This window comes from Panthera onca, chromosome B1, assembly GCF_046562875.1.
Source record: "Panthera onca isolate mPanOnc1 chromosome B1, mPanOnc1 haplotype 2, whole genome shotgun sequence".
In the NCBI taxonomy this organism is placed as follows: domain Eukaryota; kingdom Metazoa; phylum Chordata; class Mammalia; order Carnivora; family Felidae; genus Panthera; species Panthera onca.
Genome location: NC_138342.1, coordinates 90,505,259 through 90,517,306, shown reverse-complemented (window position 1 = coordinate 90,517,306; position 12,048 = coordinate 90,505,259).

The following is a 12,048-nucleotide window of genomic DNA, read 5'->3' as shown; positions in this document are numbered from 1 at the left end:
GGTTTCATTTGGGCCTTTTTTAAGATCTCTTCTACATCTCTCCTTATCATGCCCATGCTTTCCTCTATTTTCTTAAACATATGTGGCATATTTATAATAGCAATTTTAATGTCCTTATCAATTAATCTTAGGATTGGGATAATTTCTGGGTCTGTTTCTATTGATTTATTTTTCTCCTCGTTATATCATGTATTTTCCCATTTCTTTGCGTGCCTAGTCATTTTTTTATTAGATGCTAGACATTGTCAATTTTTTATTGTGGAGTGATAGATCTTTGTTGTTGTGTTCCTTTAAATATTCTTAAACATTGGTGTGGGAAACTCAAGTCACTTAGAAACAGATTGAGCCTTTCAAGGCTTGCTTTTAATCTGGAAAGATGAACTATTCCTGGCTCTGTGTGGGCTCCAAAGATTATTCTACCTAAGTCTTCCTACTGACTCCAAGGCCTCAGAATTTTCCTCACACACATTCCCTGACCAGTACTCAGCTAAAGACCTGAGGGCACACTCTTCACATCTCTACAGCATTTCCTGTCTCTCTCTCTCTCTCTCTCTCTCTCTCTCTGTGTGTGTGTGTGTGTGTGTGTGTGTGTGTGTGTGTGTGTGTAGCTTTCTCCTCTCTGGTACTTAGCCTGAGATTTTTAGCCACCTTGGCCTCCTCCTTCTCCTCAACTCAGGGAGGACTGCACTGCAGCCTGGAAACATTCACCACGCAGTGAGCTGGGCTACTCACAGAGCTGGCTTCATTTGTTTTCCTTTTCTCAGAGATTATTGTCTTATACTGCCTATTTTAACATAGACACTATTTTTTCACATATTTTTGCCCTTTTTTTAGTTGTCTAATGCAGAAGGGTAAACACAGTCCCTGTTACTCCATGACAGCACAATGTGAAACTCTGATTCAGGAAATTTAATGTCAGGTTCAAAGAACTTAACTATATTCTAAGGGTTAATGTTGAACAATTTCTACAAATTTGTCAGTCCAACCCAGAGCCACACAACACATAAGTGTACTAAGTGGATTCAGTTTGTCTGATAGAAACCCTATTTCATTTCCATAAATTAAGATTCAAAGTAATAGTGTGTGTTGCTCCATATTATCAGATCCTAGTCTAATGATTTGGTGATATTTTCTCTCTAGTTCTGTGCATATATGGATGTGGTGGGGGGGGGGGTGTTCCTATAAATACACATGAGTAGATATTTTATAGCCAGCTTTGTGACTGTATTTAGACTTAAAATTTACAAGTACACGTTTTTAATGCACATAAATAAGAAATAGCTACTTGTGAATTCATTAGTTAGAATTCTGTTTATAGAAGTATTGTGCAGAATAATCCTTTGTTCACATGAGTGAGATCCTGCTGTCAGTAGGAAAATGTATGGAGTGAGGGGCCTTAAGGAACCACCTTGGAGCTTCACCACACAGCCAGTATCAATCAAGAGCCCTCTGCATTTTCCATTTCCTAAGATTGAATTTTACTCTCAGAGGAGTAAGCTCTTGAATTGACTAGAGCCATCCATGAGAATTAGTTGCCCATTCACCTGCACCCACAGCCCCCCTCACTCCAACTCTGTTCCTAGAGCTGCCTTGGCTGCCTGCCCAGACCCTTGACTTCTTGAATTTGGGCCCATCATGTTTCTCATGCCTGGCTGAACCCAAGGCCATCCACCTTTCCTTGACCTTTGGTATAAACTTTCTAGACTCCTGTCTGCCTGTCCACCTGGCCATTGCTTGGCCTGATGCCCAGCACATGTTAAAAGCAAAAGGCAAGATTTAGGAATCTACTTGTTTCCTCTGAACTACTGAAAGGCAGCCAGCAGTCAAGAGAGATGGATATGGTATGTATTTATAAAGTTAAATGAACCAAGGACACAGCTACAACATTAATGCAACTCAGCAAAATACTTTTAAGCCAGGCACTGTGCAAAGGTTGAGAATACAAACTGAATAAGGCATTAGCCTGATGATGGAGACTCTACTTCTAGTTTGGAGGACAAACAAGGAAGAGATTATAATAGAGCATGTGAGACAACCACAGCTTCTCCTTGCCTGCCTAATTTCAAGCTCTCTACTTTTATTTACATATACATTTGGATAACAGACTATATATATTACTACTGGATGACACTGACACCACGTCCTGATTGATTTCCACAAACAGTTTATATGCCTGTCTTTCTAAGTTGTAAATTCCCTAAGGATAAGGGCCAAGTCTTATTCCTTTCTTGTCACTCAGTGACTAGCATAAGTTTTCCTTGAATTGAAATGCATGAAGTTCACATATATAAGGGTCTACTATAAAATAATAAATTACTTATATAAGCAATGCATAATAAACTAAAGCACACCCCTTGATAAACAGCAATGATTCCAATTATCTTAAGAAAATACGTATGGTTACAATTCACAATGGGCAATTAATAGGTTAATTAACTAAGTGGTTAAAAGGTAAAGTAAATGTATTAAAGTTGTTTATTGTTTGTTTATCTTACCCCAAGCCTTATCTTTAATATATGTGTATAGTAAGGTTATATCCATACATAAGCAGCCAGGAAACTGCTTAGAATTCATATTTTCAAACAAGAAAAAATTCTAGATCTTGCCATTGTTACCATTTGTCAGTCTTTTGGCCACTACCTTTATCTATTACACCTTTACTCTACATAAGAAGATAACCTGGAAGAAAGAAGATAACTCTAGATAGTTTTGTGCCTAGGAAGAGACAGTAAGGGTTTAGCTAGAAGCCAAGGAGGGGCAAGAGGCAGGAGGGACAGTCAAGCTGACTCTTGCAGTTAGGGTTCCTGTAAGTGGCAAAAAGCCAAATATGTAATAAAGGAAAAATTTTTTATGCTTCACTACAGCTGGATTTGGGGCTCAAACAATGTCATCAGAACCCCATCTCTCTACCTCACAGCCTGCTCTCCTCTGTGGTGGCTTCATTCTCAGCCTTCATGCAGCTCACTGAACAATTCTACCTTTTGTAGAAGCTGAGTGCAGTGACATGTTTTCTAGAAACTTACCATTGTACTTGATAGTAAATAAAGGATGCACAAAATTGTTTAACCACTCTCTGATATGCTGCAATGTCGAGCTCATTGACAAAAGTATTAAAATGTGATCTAACCAAGAGAGGGGCAGCACTTTCAATGTTGACAATTTCTAAACTCAGTGGTAGCTTCGAGTCTCATAATCATGTACTATATTATACAAAATTACATAATTTTATAGGTTTGTTGATGGATCTGAACTTTAATAAGCAGTACTTATTCAGTTAATCTCTCAAAGACCATGATGGGATTTATAATCTAGTTTTTAATTACATCTTATGTCCTCAGTTGCCCATTTGTTATGGTAAAATAATAACATTTAGTTCTCACCTTTGGTCTGGCCTGGCTTACTTAGCACATGTAATTTGCAAGGTCAGACTGTGTTGTTTTTTTTTTCAAGTATTTATCCTCAGCAGAGTGCGTGTCCAAAGTAGGTGGATAATAAGGATATTTTAAATAAATGTTCTCCATCTTCAACAGTCCAACCAGTTATCAGTCTCTGCTGTTCTGCTGACTCTGCTGCCCACTGCATTCTTGCTTGCTAACTCATTTACATAGTGTCATGCCTGTGTCTCTCAAAATTCTGGATCATGTACACTGTGTGTATGTGTGTGTGTGTGCAGGTGTGTGTGTGTGTTTTAATTAAGGTGTAACTTACATATAGTAAAGTACAACAATCTCAATTGCTCAACTGTACAATTGGATGACTTTTTACCAAGAGAATAGACTTGTATGACCACCAACCAGCTCAATAAATAAGGCATTTATGGAAAGGCTTCCTTATGCCACCTTCCAGTGTCCTACCAAAGATAACTGCTCTTATGACCTCTATCATTATCGATTACCCTATCTTTGAACTTCATGCAAATAAAATCATAGCCTGTATCAGTTATCTTTACCATATTACAAACCACCCCCAAAGTTAATTGTTTAAAGCAACAACCATTTTATTTACTCATAATTCTCTGGGTGGGCAATTTGGCCTGCATTCAGCTGGGAAGTTCTTCTGCTTCTTGTACCTTGGGTCACTCATGTGGCTGCAGGCAGGCATGTGGCAACTCAGTTTGGTGGTTCATGACCTAATGGGGCTCAAATAAATATCTGGTGGTTTTTGCTGTCAGTTGAGCTGTATGCGTCTAGCAGGGCCGGCCAGGCAATATCATGTGCATCCATGTTCTGAGGGGGTCAGAGCTGCAGTCCTTTGAGGTTCAGGCTGAAGAGCCACACGATGGTATTTCTCCCCCCACATTCCATTGGTCAGAGCAAGTCACAACAGCAACTGATATTCAAGGGACAAGTATATAAACTCTGTCTCCCGTCGAGAGTAGTTGCCATTTTTAATTCACTACACCCGACAGGTACTTTTTGTGTCTGACTTTTTCACTCAATATATTTATGAGATTCATACGTGATATTGTATGTATTATTAATTTGTTCTTTTTTATTGTGGTGTAGTATTCTGTTATGTGAAAATACCACAAACTACATATCCATTCTACTAATGGTGGGCATGCAGGTTGTTCTCAGTTTGGAGCTATTATGAATAAAGCAGCTATGAACATTCCTGTACATGTCCTCTAGTGGACAAAAGTACTTATATCTACTGAGTATATATCCTGGAGTAAAAGTATTGAGTAATAGGGTATGTGCATGTTTAGCTTTAGTTATACTGATAAATATTCTTCCAAGTGATTATTTTGCAAAACGTTGTGATCTAGAAGCTTCACAGTGGCTAGGAAAACTATTTCAACACAGCTACCCATACGTCTTCTCGGGTTCTCAGACAAAACTCTGATTTTTTTTATTCCCTCTGTCAGGTACTCTTACTACTCCCTTAATGGTAAAAATGATTTCAACATAGCCATGTCTTAATTCATTTGATCGAAACACATTTCCTTGAGCAATCAAAATACCAATCCTCTTTTCTGAATGGTCTAGAGAGGCAAATCTAGTATGTCGAACTGACAGGGTGTGCAGCGGCTGAGTCCAACAGTCATGATCAAAACTGCACCAACACCAAAGTGTGAGAGAAGGGGAAGGGAAGGGAAATTAACGTCTATTGCAGATTATTGTGTGACAGTCACTTGCTATGACCTCTGCCCACAGACTCTCACTGAGTCCTCGCAACAATCCTGGGAGGTAGGCTTGATTATTCTCATTTTATAGATGAGTAGACTCATCTACCTACCTGAAGTTTCACCTTCTAAGTAGCAGAGTCTAGATCTGGACTGTCATCTGCACTACCTAGCGTTGTATCAAATAACTATGAAATAAAGATCTTGAAGGTGACCAAGATTCATGAACTGCTGCAGTGTGGACTATAACTGATCCCTTGACCGGCACTTGAATATGCTGAGGCTCAGAGAAAGCCAAAATGACAGGAGTTGCAAACTCCTCGATGTGTCCCCAGAACACACACTATAGTTTGTTCTGAATCATTTTTCAAGCCAAATTTCCCCTGCAGCCTCAGGTATCACAGAGTGAATAGCCCTTTCCACAGGCCCAGGACTGAGGATCACCGTGTGGTTGAAATAACCCAGGGTGCAAGAAGAGCATATCCAAGCCCACATTCACACATTCTGTTTCCTGACAGTATCCTCCCAATTCTAAATTCCTCTTTGCCCACCCATGATAAATTTCCAAGCTCCCAGATGAAGCTCTTGGTGTTCTGTTGGAGTCCCTGTTCCCACCTTCCCCATTCACCCCAAAACACTCTGCTTCCCGATGCCAGATGTCACTCTCCTATGCATACCAGATACCCCAGAGGCCCTTCTGTCTTTGCTCAGCCCTCTCACTGCGCATAACACAGCCCACTGAAACATTTACATGGAGCACAATTTACAATTAAGAGTATTTTTAATCTGGGACACCTGGGTGGCTCAGTCTGTTAAGCGTCCAACTCTTGATTTTGGCTCAGGTCATGATCTCACAGTTCGTGAGATCAAGACCCGGGTCAGGCTCTGCACTGACAGCTTGGAGTCTGCTTGGGATTCTCTCTCCCTCTCTGTCTCTGCCCCTCTCCCCGCTCGCATCCCCCCCCCCCCCACTTCTCTCTCTCTCTATAAAAAAAAAAAAGAGTATTTTGTCTGGGCTTCCTTCAGTTTTGTCACTTGGTTCTGCCTCACATGCCATCCAAACCATATCTCTCTACACACAACTGCTATCTCTCCCATTCTGCAACACACACACAACAATCCCTTCATGGAAGTTCATCAATGCCTTTGTCTTTTTTCAGTCGGTTATTAAACAAGGAATTTTTTTTCTTCTGTCAAAGCTACATATTTTCCATAATTGCCTAGGCTTTTCTTAAGAAAGGACAAAATAAACGAAATCAATAATCTATACATGCTGCGATGGTTTCAGTCTTTGAGGGGCTTTTCCAAGCTGTGACTCACCATGGAGCTTTGAAGATCACCCACCCCGGGCCAAAACAAAAATGAGTGTCCTTCTTCTGATTAACAAGGGCCTGAAATCTCCTGAGTTCTTAGAACTTTCACCCCTGGATGACATGTGGGACGTGTCTGTGAGAACATGACACTACTTGTTGGAGCAGGGGGGTTTATTCTGAAGGCTGAATGTGTAATGAATGATTAAGAGAACAGGCTCTGGAAGTTTGAATCCTAGGCCTGCTACTGGCTAACAGTGTGACCTTGGGAAGGTTACTTCATCTTCCAGAAAATAGAAATGATATCATTTATCTCATATTATTGCTGTGGGAACCCATGAGATAATTCATGAAAAGTGCTTCTTATGGTGCCTACCTAGCATATGATAAGGTCTCAGTAATTGTTAGATAGTTTGATTTCAATAGACTGCCAGAATCACCATTGCATCTTCAGCCTGCCTCCCAAACTCCCTCCTCCTTCCTATTCCTGGACTACTGCCGTAAATGGAAATTTCTACCTTCTCTCATCAGTTCTCATACCCTCTTTCTGATTTGGCTCGACTCCATCCCTCCCCACAACATGAATTCCTGCACCCCCATCAGGCTCTCCCACAATGCCCTGGGGAACCTCTGTCTCAGTGTAAACACACATTTTGTCCTTTCTCCTCAATGCTGGCTTGTCCCTGAAGATACCATTTCCCTTACAACCCTTTCTATTGGTGACCACTCATCCCATAACCCATCACCTTTGAGAGAAGCATACTCCAGTCACAAACCTAGTCAGTTACCTCCCAACGTCTGCTTACCTCTGAAATCAAAGCCACCCATATATATCACCTTCCTCCATTTTTTTGGCAGCCATGTTTCTTAGCTTTTTCATAAATGATACCTGGCTTGAATTTTGTTCTTACTCATGTATTTAACAATTATGCTGCTTTAATAGATGCATCAAACCCTGCATCATGTACCAGGAACATAAAGGTAAATAAAACATTGTTCAAGTTCTATGGATTAGCAGACCGGTGGGAAGGCAGACACACAATAATAGTAAGGGAACATTATTTATTATAATGAGCGCTATCAAGGAGATAACTACTGGTGCAACTGAAGCTCAAACTCCACAGGCACCTCCCTGTCTACTCCCTGTCTTCCCTTCCAAGCCCCGTATCTTGCATGACCTGATCACCTGAACTTTTCTACTTGTCCTGCCTATAAACAGACCACCACTTTAGATCTGGTTATCTATAATTTGGAATTGCTCACCTCCAAGATCTTAAATTCCTAAATGCCTCTCATTGATGATAACCTCTGATCCCTAGGAAACCTGCTCTCTGCCCTTATTTTCCTTCAGTTCCTAAAACATTCCCTATTCTCACCAGTCGCTGGTGAGTGGACTTTTATTCCATTTTAAAATCTTCATCTAGTCCCATTAATTCTATTAGCCCATATTCTCCAGTCTTAACTTACTTTGAGAACCTCTAACCTGGGTCTTCAAACCATCCATAGTCACATTTTCTTCTCCCAGGTTTAACCATTACTGGAAACATTAAAAATGAAAATAACAATAATTTAAAAACTGAATAGTTCCATTTCAATCTATATATCCAGTCTCAACGGTTAACTTTTCCTATGCAACTGTACTTTCAATTCAGTGAATCCCAACCACGTTCCCTACAAAGCCAATTTCACATCATTTCCTTTCTCCAAATCCTCCTACCACTTTACCCCAGCTGAGGTCATGGGATAGCTCTTTCAACTTGCCCCATTCCTCCTCAAAATATCTTTAAATTCCTACCCATTTTCTCTTGATTCCTTCCCAGCACAAAGAACAGTTTCCTGCTCTCCAAGGCTACCCACTATGCTTGTGACCTTGATCTTAGCAAGTTAATCCTCTTGGAACATCCATATTAATTGTCAGTTCACTTGATTTTCCCTTTCTCCCTCTCCATTGGTCCTTCCCCTTAGCCTATAAGTGAGCTACAGTCTCTCCTCCCATCCTAAAAGAGCATTCCCTTGATATGCTACCCCCTCAAGCTACCATCCATTCTCTTTTCTTCACTGCCAACTTCTTGAAAGAAACCTATACTTGCTGGTTTCCACTTCCTGACCACCCACTCATATCTTATGCCTGTGCCATCTGCCTTCCAGCTATGTGGCTCTAATAACAATGCCTTAGCACAGATCACCAAGGAAAATACAAGACACTACAGAAATCACTTGAAACCAAGTTTAAATAGAATTGAGTTAGGCCTTTTCAGTGAAATTCTCACAAGAATTAAACACCACCCAATTCTCACAATTGTGTGTCGTTGATTTAAAAGGAGAAAAAAATGTTCTTAATTGTTTTTCTGAAAAAGGAAGAAACTTCAGGATGTAAATTACAAATCATGTGGGTCCTTTTTCCTCTTCCCCGAAATACTCTAATTTCTAGAGCCTAATGACAGTATGCAGTGTTTATATAATCATCTTGATTTATAATGAATAACTTTTCCACTTTGCATAAAATGAATCATATCGGATCTTATGGTCCATACAATACTCTTTATTTATACACGTAGTTCCCAAGAACATGAATCAATTTAACTAATTATTGCATTATTCTGAAGAAAGATAAGCAATAAAAATTTGGTGAAAATGGATCTAGAATGCGGATATGTCTATAATCTCCTGTCGTTGCAGTCAAGGACCATGATACACACCCATGTAACTGTGGCAAAATAAAATTAAAGGTTCATAATATAAACATGAGTTTTAGGAGTTTTTTACACATTTCTGGTTCTGTCCAGGCCTTTGCTGTGACTCACTTTCACTGGGATTCTGCTGACAATCTGCTCTAATGCATTCTTGTCTTCCAAAGTGTATCATTACTTCTGCCTTGGCATATCCGTATTAGTGTCATCAATTAACCCCATGTTTGCCAGTTTCACAATATAAATGCTTCATAATTAGAATAATGACATTCAATCATAGTATAAGAATCAACTGAGCCTTCAGAAAACTAAGGGTGCGGCCTCGCTGTCTGGTCTCCCCAGCTTTCAGACAACTAAGGATATTTCTACTTCTACCTGATGCTAGGCAGGGTGATATCTGAGAACGTTTAAAGAGTGAGAGTCTTTCTGTCATTTCAAACAAATTTAAAAGTGTTAAGGTTTAATTATTTTAGAAGAAAGGTAGGAGGAAAGTATGGTTTGGAGAGTGTTAAAAATTCTTGCTTCATAGATTTTATTTGTTAGAGTGCTACTTTTATGGGTATATTCTTAAGTAGAAGGAGCTCTTTACAGTCAGTCTTTACCATCCCATCACATAGTTAAGCAGGAAAGAGCTGCATGCTTGCTATTTGCCATACTTGGCAAGAAAATGCCAGAGCCAGATGCCCAGGTTGCATGGAGCTTACCCTCTCGGCTGCAAAATCACAAAGGGTACAAAGTACAGAGAGCCAGGGCTATCTTTTAGTTTTAATGATCTAAGGATTCAGAGTTGAGAAATGACCTTTTTCTTATTTTTCACCAAGCGTATATTCAGTTAGGAGCCTTAACTTTGTTAGCTGTGGAACAATAACGCACCTTTGCATGGCTATTTCCTGATAAGTGAAGAAGCCTGGGGTAAAACTCCTCTATACCATAATTAAGGCTGGAATACATCTTGTCCTTTGTCCAACACTGCTTACTTATACAATGCTATTCACACACCAAAGGGAATTCTAGTTACCATGAAAAACAAGCCACAGGGACACTATAGAAATTTCCCACAATTATTTGTTCCAAAGTAAATACATTTCCTTTGATTTTGACAGAACCATAAAACACAGAAGTGTATTGTGAGGCTGTTTTGCTGTGTGTTTACCAATACCCTGGAGGCTTTACTCTTTGAAACACAGCAAGATTACATCATGGTGTTTCATCTCTCATCACTTGGCATGCATGTATATTATACCTAACAATCAAACATCAGCAGGGAAAAACAATGAACTAATTCACAAACCAGGATTCTGTTTTATACTCCATTTGTGAAGGATAATCATGACTTAGCTTAAATAAGACTTTATGTCTTGATTACAGGTTTCAAAGCATGAAAGTGTTGACCAAGCCTGGGTCCATGATATAACACACGAAACAGAGACTATTCATACTTGCTTTGCTGGAGGAGCGTAATAGGCGCTAACTCGTGTAACAGGATATGAACAAACAACAGAACTTCTAGAAGATTGTCATTTCTAACTTTTATCACCGTTCTTCTCACCCGTAATAACAATAACTGTTTTCATTGAACTTTCTTTTCTCTTCCAATTGAAAAGAGTTTCAGATGTTTGAACCCCTGTAACTCTACTCTCCAAAATCAGATACTCACTCCAGGGGACGATTTTATTTTCATTTTAGATGGCAAACTTCAGTTTTCACTCTACCTCTACTTCATTAGATTATGGGTAAAGTGGGGTTATAAAAGAGTGATAAATGCTCACAAACCACAAAAGAAGTCCCACTACTTTATAGTTTCTTTTGTGGCTATTCATTCATTCATTCATTCTATATTGAACATCTAAAATATGCCAGGCATTCACCTCCCAAGAAATAATACATGAGGATCTTGTAGTTCTGCAGCCTCCTTCATGTTGGTTCATTCACATCCACTCCCATGGCTACACTTTAGCTTTACATCACCTGGAAGTGGGTCACTGGAGACTCCTAAAAGCAAACCACACCTTTCTGTGCCCTTCCCCCACTCCTTTACTCTTTTAAAGCTAGCCTTTGATATTGCTGACATCTTTGGTTTCTCGTCACTTGGAGGCCTTCAAACATACCTGGATTCAGATACTGGCTTACCTAGAGCCACACTTAGTCAGCAGCAGTCTAGCCAGTACCTTCCTTTCTAGCCTCCTTCCTTGTTTTATTGCTTTCGCCATGACAAAACCCAACTCAGTTCAACCCAAGTGGACCCACAGAAGCATCAGTGCAATGGCATGGCCCCAGACGAAGTACTGGCCTTTGGAATCAGTCTATGGTTTGCATCTCCTTCGGTCAGTTGTCAGCTGTGTGACTTTATTAAGTTAATAATCTCTGCAGACCTCAGTTTCCTCAGCCATATCACAGAAATAATAATTACTACATCACAGGCTTCCCTATGAGGAATAGAAAACGGGTGTTTTAATTCTACAGCATAGATCCTGGCATATAGTAGGCATGAATAAATAGCAACTAGCATTATTTTGTCTATTTCTGGTTCAGATCTGCTAACGCTTCTGGAGAAAATTATATATTCATGTTGCTGGGCTCCATTATAAATTTATGAGCTCCAATCTTAACTGGACCCTCAAGGGTTTCTCATCTACTCCATTTCCGTTCTCCATAACAGCTCTTCCAAACCTTAACCACTTTCCTCAAGGGTCCGACCAGCTCCCTGCCTCCCCTGCTCTCGGCGGGTGGCCTAATCTCTCCTTCACTGAGATAACAGGTGCCTGTGAGCAAGTCTGATTCGATCCTGACTTGTCCAATCAGTTATGTCGTCACACCTCCTCTCCCACTTCACTTCTGTCTCAGAATAAAGAAGTATTCCTGCTCAGTTGATGACTAACTAAGTGACTCGGAAAGCATTTATTAAATGTGGACCCAACATAGG